Consider the following 10,161-nt stretch of genomic DNA (forward strand, 5'->3'; position numbering starts at 1 on the left):
AATGCTAGGATCCGATTTTATTCAAACAAAAACAAAAATAAAAACAAACAGACGCTCCAAGTAAAGCACATAAGATGTGACTGAACAAAAATATAGTTTCACTAGAGGTGACCTGATAAGTTGTCGATGAAGAAGGGGATGCCTTGGGCATCCCCAAGCTTAGATGCTTGAGTCTTCTTGAAATATGCAGGGATGAACCACGGGGGCATCCCCAAGCTTAGACTTTTCACTCTTCTTGATCATATTGTATCATCCTCCTCTCTTGACCCTTGAAAACTTCCTCCACACCAAACTCGAAACAAACTCATTAGAGGGTTAGTGCATAATTGAAAATTCATATATTCAAAGGTGACATAATCATTCTTAATACTTCTGGACATTGCACAAAGCTACTGAAAGTTAATGGAACAAAGAAATCCATCAAGCATAGCAAAATAGGCAATGCGAAATAAAAGGCAGAATCTGTCAAAACAGAACAGTCCGTAAAGACGAATTTTTCTGGGGCACTTAACTTTCTCAGATGAAAAAGCTCAAATTGAATGAAAGTTGCGTACATATCTGAGGATCACACACGTAAATTGGCAGAATTTTCTGAGTTACCTACCGACGGGGCTGCTAAATTTCGTGACAGTAAGAAATCTATTTCTGCGCAGTAATCCAAATCTAGTATCAACATTACTATCAAAGACTTTACTTGGCACAACAATGCAATAAAATAAAGATAAGGAGAGGTTGCTACAGTAGTAACAACTTCCAAGACTCAAATATAAAACAAAAGTGCAGAAGTAAAATAATGGGTTGTCTCCCATAAGCGCTTTTCTTTAACGCCTTTCAGCTAAGCGCAGAAAGTGTGAATCAAGTATTATCAAGAGATGAAGCATTAGCATTCTTACCAGGGGCCTTGCGCCTACTCTTCTTACTCTTATTCTTACTCTTTGGTTTAGGGAATATATGACCGCATCCGGGCATAGAGGTAAAATTTAGAGTGCCTTTCCCCACATCTATGATTGCTCCCACGAGTTTCAGCAGGGACCTTCCAAGTGTGATTTGTCCTGTCCCTACACATTCAACAACGAGATAATCAGTGGATACCGTTCTTCCAAGAAAGGTTGTGAACACCCCTTCAGCTATACCCATAGGAATTATAACAGAGTTATCAGTAAGAGTTATTCCTTCTCCTCCTTCAGTAAGTTCCCAAAGTGTCAAAGATTCATAAATTCTTTTAGGCATAAGGCAAAACTCAGACATAATATCACAACGGGCATGAAAAGTTTCACCACAAATAGCAACTTTAATAGTAGGCTCCCACATTATATTGAAGGTTCAAAACTTACTGGAACATAATCATAATATTCGCGAATCTGGTTGTACCCTTCCTTTAAACAAGATATATTTGTCTCGAGGGTGTTTAATCTATTATGAATGCTAGCAAGAGATGAATCAAAATTATTAGCGGAGCTAGATGATGTAACCACTTTTCTTATGGCATTAAAAGCTTGATCCCCATCACAGTGAAGGAAATCTCCTCCTACTACAGCATCTAAGGCATATCTATAGCGAAGAATAAGCCCAAAATAAAAGTTACTAAGAAGCAAACTTAGAGTCATTTTAGGTTCAGTTTTACTATAAGAATCAAAAATTCTAGACCAAGCTTCTTTAAAACTCTCTTCACCACCTTGTTTAAAAGTAAAGATCGATTCCTCGGGTGATAGAATAACAACTACAGGACTAGTCATGATAAAGTAAATGCAAGTAACTAATTTTTTGTTTTTCAATATAGAGAATGCAAACAAGACAGTAAATAAAGTAAATGCAAGTAACTAATTTTTTTGTGTTTTTAATATAGAGAACAAACAAAGCAGTAAATAAAATAAAGTAAAGCAAGACAAAAACAAACTAAAGAGATTGGATGTGAGAGACTCCCCTTGCAGCGTGTCTTGATCTCCCCGGCAACGGCGCCAGAAAAATCCTTGCTGACGTGCAGTTAACACACGTCCGTTGGGAACCCCAAGAGGAAGGTGTGATGCGTACAGCAGTGAGTTTTCCCTCAGTGTGAAACCAAGGTTATCGAACCAGTAGGAGTCAAGGAACACGTGAAGGTTGTTGGTGACGGAGTGTAGTGCGGCACAACACCAGGGATTCCGGCGCCAACGTGGAACCTGCACAACACAATCAAAGTACTTTGCCCCAACGTAACAGTGAGGTTGTCAATCTCACCGGCTTGCTGTAAACAAAGGATTAAACGTATGGTGCGGAAAATGATGTTTATTTGCGAACAACAGTAAAGAACAGAGTTTGCAGTAGATTGTATTTCAGATGTAAAAGAATGGACCGGGGTCCACAGTTCACTAGTGGTGTCTCTCCCATAAGATAAATAGCATGTTGGGTGAACAAATTACAGTTGGGAAATTGACAAATAGAGAGGGCATAACAATGCACATACATATCACGATGACTACTATGAGATTTAATCAGGGCATTACGACAAAGTACATAGACCGCTATCCAGCATGCATCTATGCCTAAAAAGTCCACCTTCAGGTTAGCATCCGCACCCCTTCCAGTATTAAGTTGCAAACAACCGACAATTGCATTAAGTATGGTGCGTAATGTAATCAACACAAATATCCTTAGACAAAGCATTGATGTTTTATCCCTAGTGGCAACAGCACATCCACAACCTTAGAACTTTGTCACCTTGTCCTGCATTCAATGGAGGCATGAACCCACTATCGAGCATAAATACTCTCTCTTGGAGTTACAAGTATCAACTTGGCCAGAGCCTCTACTAGCAACGGAGAGCATGCAAGAACATAAACAACATATATGATAGATTGATAATCAACTTGACATAGTATTCCATATTCATCGGATCCCAACAAACACAACATGTAGCATTACAAATAGATGATCTTGATCATGATAGGCAGCTCACAAGATCTAACATGATAGCACAACGAGGAGAAGACAACCATCTAGCTACTGCTATAGACCCATAGTCCAGGGGTGAACTACTCACACATCAATTCGGAGGCGATCATGGTGATGAAGAGTCCTCCGGGAGATGATTCCCCTCTCCGGCAGGGTACCAGAGGCGATCTCCTGAATCCCCCGAGATGGGATTGGCGGCGGCGGCGTATCTGGAAGGTTTTCCGTATCGTGGCTCTCGGTACAGGGGTTTTCGCGACGAATGCTATAAGTAGGCGGAAGGGTAGGGTTGGAGGCGGTGCGGGGGCCCCACACCATAGGCCGACGCGGGCCCCATGCTGGCCGCGCCGCCCTATGGGTACGGGCCCTCGTGGCCCCACTTCGTATCCCCTCCGGTCTTCTGGAAGCTTCGTGGAAAAATAAGACCCTGGGCGTTGATTTCGTCCAATTCCGAGAATATTTCCTTTGTAGGATTTCTGAAACCAAAAACAGCAGAAACAAAGAATCGACTCTTCGGCATCTCGTCAATAGGTTAGTGCCGGAAAATGCATAATAATGACATAAAGTGTGTATAAAACATGTGAGTATCATCATAAAAGTAGCATGGAATATAAGAAATTATAGATACGTTTGAGACGTATCAGGGTGCCGCCGCCTCTCGTGGCCACAGCCACGGGGATCTTCATCGCCATCTCCTCCACTGGCTGCACCTCCTCATCAACTTCTACATCAACATCTTCATCTGCCCTTTGTAATATCTTCGAAAAGATGATGTGTATTGCAATCTATCAATTTTCCATGGTATTTTGTATCTCCATGTCTTTGTTTGAGTAGTGACTTGTTTATGGCAACTGTGAGATAGTTTGTGATGGTTCCATACAAATATATGTTATCTTCTATGATAATCTTATTGTAGTAACATATGAATGCACACATATGTTGGAGGATGCACAATGTTGTCACTGTTGCATGATGATAGGAGGAGGGATAGATGGAGCTTGACAAAACCCACGTCTCAGTTCTTAGATATGCATGTTATATTAATTCATGGTTAATGAACGGGGGTATAACTATAGGGACCTTTAAATTTACAACGGTGGTTAGACTTTATGTCTTACTAATTTCCTTGCTTGCTTTTAATTGGCCTTGATATTAATCACTCGGGGTGAATTTGCTCATGTATATGGCTTCACCTATCTATGACTCCTCTCTAGAAAAAAACAATAAAAAGACTATCTTTGTGCTATGACAACCACACAAATGAAGTAGCAATTTGCTAGAACGCTTACTCCCTTGACTTACTTCCTTTTACTTCACTCCATCTCACTTTACTTTACTGCACTTTACGTTTTCTTGCATTATTACTCATTTCATTTTAATATCAGCACATATAATTTTATAGTAGAAACCACTTCACGCACACACCATAGTTCCTAACTTTGCATACAAGGCCATAAGTGGGTTATAGGACTTTAGAGAATATATAGTTTACCTTCAACTTTTCGTGGGTTCGACACTTACATACTTATCGAATTGTACTACGGTGATCCCCTGCACTTGAGGGTTATGATTGCTCAACTACTAGAGCTAACAAAGCTGATGTGGACATTGTTTGCTACCATTATTCTCCCATTTTTCGAAAATAGTACGAATAGTCTGCTACGATATCTCCAGCGAAATATTTTTTTTTGCTACAATTAATCTGTGTTTCTGCTATAATATTATGAAATTTTCGCTGCCATGTCTCCAGTCATACTTCGTCATACTTCCATCGAACTCCGATTTTGCTACAATTATTTTATTATTTTCCTATATTATTTTAAAAAAAAACTACAATAGTACAATCTTTTTACTATGATGTCTCCGGCGAGGTCTCCGATGAGGTCTTTGTGTTTTCTGGATGAACCAACTTTTTGCTAAAATCGGAATGGTTTTGCTACGCTGATGCTTCCGTGGAAGCAAAAATAAGATATTTATTGAAAATAGATTTTGCTGCAAATGAACAGTTTTTTGCTACTTTGCTACATTTTATGGAAGCAAAAGTGGGATTTTAAGTGAAAATATTGCTGCAAATGAACATTTTTTTGCGACTTTGGTACATTATAGAAGCAAAAGTGGGATTTTAAGTGGAAATACATTTTGCTGCAAACGAACCGTTTTTTGATACATTGGTACGTTATGGAAGCAAAAGCCGAATTGAGGTCTACTGTGACACGTGTCACGCTCTGGATGGTCGAATCTGGCTGATTTAACGACTGTCCACCCTGGGACGCCCAGCACTTCCCTTTAAAAATTGCTTTAATCATTATTTTAGTTAATAAAATATAAAATAAATGTCATAAAAATTATATCACTGGAAACGAAAAGTGTCTTTGACTCATGGGCACTAATGCTTCTGTTGTTTAAAAAATATAAAAAATCATACATATTTGTTTCAAAAATTCTAAAAATAAATATAGACATAGTAAATAACTTAACCTACAAGCGTGTAAAATTTTAATATGAAATTTTTATATTGTAGGCTACACAAGAAAGGCAAAATCTCTTGAAATTTGGAGATTTAAAATATGCATACCCAGATCCACACGTTTTGTCATTTTTGTGTAGCTTGGAATATTTTGTATTTGAAACTGAAATTGTGTACGTTTATTGGATAATTCATTGGCTACCCCATGATTTTTTTTATGATTTTTTTGAAATGCAGAAATGTGCTTTATTTTTTTAAAATAGCAGGAGCACTGGTGCCCAAGAGCCAAAAATATTTATCCAAACTGGAAACTTTTTCTAAATATGAATTTAGTGGTACAGATTTTGTAGACATATAATCTATATTTTGTTAACCAAACTGATGCTCAAACTTTATCCTAAACTATGTGCACTTGTTAAACCGGTCCAGAAAGAGTAAGTAATATCGTTAGAATCGTTTTGAAAAATATTTTTCAATGATACCAATTTTAGATCAAATAATTTTATACATAGAATACTTTTTAGTCAAAGATATAAGCTCGAAAAATAAGCGCTATGTATTCATATAATGGAGGGAGTATGCCATATCGGTGAGAAATGTATCATCGTACTTTTAGAATTTGTAGATTTGTAGTTTGACATGATATCCTTGGGAGGCTTTTGTCCTGATTAGGGATCCTCTGATTCATAGAATAAGAAAACATAGAAATAAGAAAAGTTTAGGATTGAGATGTCATGTCTAGTTAAATCCTATGGAAGATGTGTTCTCTTTGATTGTACCAAAAGACTTTTTCATGAGGTATGGCCTAATATTTTTTTCCTATAGGATTTGCAGTACAAGATTCCTGTAGGATTAATTCATATGGGATATATTCCTATTAATTAAACATCTAGTGTACAAAAAATTCCAGTAGCACAATTCATATACAAATCTTATGAATAAAAGGATCCCTTAGGAAACTCAATGGGAAGATCAACTTTTGCAAGGAAAAATGTGTGCTCTTGAGCTCAATATCCCTTAGAGCATCCGGTTATATGTCATCGTCTTTTCTACTCGAGGTCCTAGGATACATGGGGTGTGATTGGTTGTTTGGAGCTTTTTTCGCTCTCCCTCACACATGGCCCCGCAAACCAACCTCTAGGACATATCGTCCAGTTTATTTGGTTGTTCACATAGGATTTTACTGGATGGGTAATGGGTTAGTCTACTACCATTCATTTGTTTGGTAACTTCCACATCTTCCTTTTGGGATCGTCTGATGCAGACGGTTAATTAGTGTTTGGTTGCCTACATGATGTCTAACATGGTTATGTTGCTTTGAATGTGTGAGCTTACCATGTCAATCCATATTACATATGATCATTCATAGCATTTTAAAAATAACATTTACAAAAAGAGGCGATTTGATAACTGCAAGAATACAGATCAGGTGTAGCTAGTTTGAGTATCCAACCACGAGAAGCTACTGGTTAGGGTCTTAATACCCCTTGTTACTATTAGCTAGGGGGTACTTTTAAGTTATTCTAATTTCAATATAAAGTATATAAAAGAGTTGTTTTGTGTTGATAGCTAAAGTAAATAAGAACAAAGAAATAAACTAATGTAAACTAAAACAAGAGAGTATTAATAGCGTTTTTGTGATATGGTTGAGGGGTTCTCAAGGAGTGTAGGTTCCACGACTAGTATTTCTATTACTTATCATTAGAATGAACTATATCTTTGCCAAGCTATGTGTGGGGAAAGCTCCATAATAAGATGCGCCCAGAAAGCCATCGGTCATCGTCTCTCTAAATAACCGCAGCAACCAGCCTTCTGCAAGACACATATTGACTATTTGCTATTAAGGGGTTTACCCCATGGTTATTGATGTGAGCTTAGTGAATCTCTCCTTATCCCCCTCATCCATGTGTTAGACCACCGATACGGTAATGTCACTTTCCTCCGTTCACTCTACCACACTTCAAAGGGTAGTTCCCTCTCAAGACCAATATGCATATATTACATTGTGCACAACACGTAATATCAAGAGAGAAAACTGACACAAATTCATTTATCAAAGATATAAAATATCTTTATTTCACATCATAATATTACTAGGGTTTCTCCATATCTCCTCAAGAACAAAGTAACTACTCATACATGAAGGGGATCAACGTCATATCAATATGAATATGAAGGTACAATTGCATACAAGTGTAAGTCCTAATAGGATTCGGATTACAACCAAGTAGACAAAGGGGATCGAAGATGTAGACGTTGATGATGATGATGATCGAGATCGATGTGTTGCCCTTCAAGATCCTAGCCTCCTTCTCCTCTGCTATGTTGGTGTAGATGGTGATGGAGGCGTCGGCTTGTGGAGATGGTGGTTGTGGCGACAAAGCAGCAGGGCTCCGCCCCTAGGGGCGTGGATGATGAAGTGGTGCCTCTCATTACCTCCTCCCCTCTTTATATAGGCGTTGGAGGTCGGTTTCGCGAACCGACGGAGCCTGGGGGTGAATATGTCCATCGGGCCTTCACAAATGTTGTTCCGTTTGATGAAACGGACCCGACGGAACCCGGTACGGCCGTATGGTACGGGCAGACCCGCTCATACCGATGTTCGTTAAACTTGTAGATGGTTTCGTATTTTTCTCGCCATTTCTTTAGCCGGACTCCGATTGAGGTGTTCTTCGGCTCGGTTAACTCGTATGGACGAGGGATACAACACCATGGCCTTAGAACTTAAATATAAGATGTTGAAAAATATCACTTGTCCTACACCTTATATGGCTAAGTCTGGTGCCTGTAATTATCCCATCTTGTACCCTCTTGGTCCCTTTTGCTCCCTTTTTCCATGATCGACAATAACACCTAAACACATATCAAAGACAAGGGAAACATAATAAAATCCTACTAATACTACTAAATATGTAAAGCTCATATGAAAATGAACAAGAACTCGTAAATATGCAAAATAGGCATAGATGTATCTAGCTGGAGCATGAAATGAGTGACAATATGAGTAATAGTATACTTAAAACCTCACTAAAATAGTGCTAAATTTTGAGCTATCACGCTTCACAATCACCAAAAACTAGACATCGATTATGAAGTCTTTGAGCTCGCTAAGTCGTATCTAATATCTTCCTTTGGCTACAAATTGATTGCTCCTCTCATATCATAAACTTGGAATAATTCTTTTCTGCGTCCTCCCTAGTTCCAAACCATTAGTAGATGTTGTTGGATAAACGAGTCACTTGTTCATGGAATCTCATCCAAGAACTATACACTGCTGGTCCCCTCCCTCTTTACAACACATACTGGTTCATCTAATAAGAGATAAGAGTAACATGTCATATTCACCATCACAAGATCATTATAACAAGCATCCATTAACAACATAACAAGTATCACAAAGTTCTCATGAAATCATGAACTTACATGAGCATGCATGATCATTACCATACAAGAATCACAAGTTCATCCTATAACTACAATGTCACCCTAGTACCCTACTACCACATCTAAAGTGGGTGTCATACTACCATCACAAGTTTGCCATAATATGATTTGTGGTTAGGATATAACACCTCATCAAAATATGCATCCCATAAGAATTTTTTAAGCATTAGCTACCACAAAATATATACCATTATCATCACCATCATGCATGCACCACAACCACCCCAACAGACCGCAAGGAACCCTACCGCTACACATTTGTAGTTCTTGCTAATGTAGGTCTTGAGACATATGGTCATAAACTTATATGGCATGCCAACAAATTTGACACTTGTTGTCGATGATGTAGCCATCCCATAGCCTCCCACGTGAAGCCAATGGCATCCATGATAGCATTGTAGAAGTTAGGGTGCATGTCACTAGACTTGTTATCCCTGATGGCCCTTGCGACGTCTTCGACTACCTTGGTCATGCTTGCGAAGGCGTGAATCTCGTCACCAACAAGGAAGCCCATCTTCTTACATGAATCAGTCTAGTCATGACCATCAATGATGGTGGTCTTAGATTCCTGGATGTCTACATACATAGTTCTGTGAAGGAGTACCAAGGGGCTTGATGTCTACGCACGCTTCTATTCCTGTAGACAGTGTTGGGCCTCCAAGAGCAGAGGTTTGTAGAACAACAGCAAGTTTCCCTTAAGTGAATCACCCAAGGTTTATCGAACTCAGGGAGGTAGAGGTCAAAGATAGTCCTCTCAAGCAACCCTGCAATTAAGATACAAGAAGTCTCTTGTGTCCCCAACACACCTAATACACTTGTCAGATGTATAGGTGCACTAGTTCGGCGAAGAGATAGTGAAATACAAGTAATATGGATGAATATGAGTGGTAATAGCAATCTGAAATAAAGATGACAGCAAGCAAACATGTAACAGAACTTGTTGGAAATGGTGTTTCAATGCTTGGAAACAAGGCCTAGGGATCATACTTTCACTAGTGGACACTCTCAACATTGATCACATAACTGAATAAACAAATACTACTTTCTCTACACTCTCTTGTTGGATGACAAACACCATTCATTGCGTAGGGCTACAAGAGCTCCCTCAAGCCGGAGTTAACAAGCTCCACAACATTCGGTGTTCATATTTAAGTAACCTTAGAGTGCATAATAGACCATTGCAATTATACCGAGTACTAACATAGCATGCACACTGTCACCGTCAGGCTATGAAAGGAGGAATAGATCGCATCAATACTATCATAGTAATAGTTAACTTCATAATCTACAAGAGATTACAATCATAACCTACGCCAAGTACT

Source organism: Lolium perenne, chromosome 1 (assembly GCF_019359855.2).
Source record: "Lolium perenne isolate Kyuss_39 chromosome 1, Kyuss_2.0, whole genome shotgun sequence".
In the NCBI taxonomy this organism is placed as follows: Eukaryota; Viridiplantae; Streptophyta; class Magnoliopsida; order Poales; family Poaceae; genus Lolium; species Lolium perenne.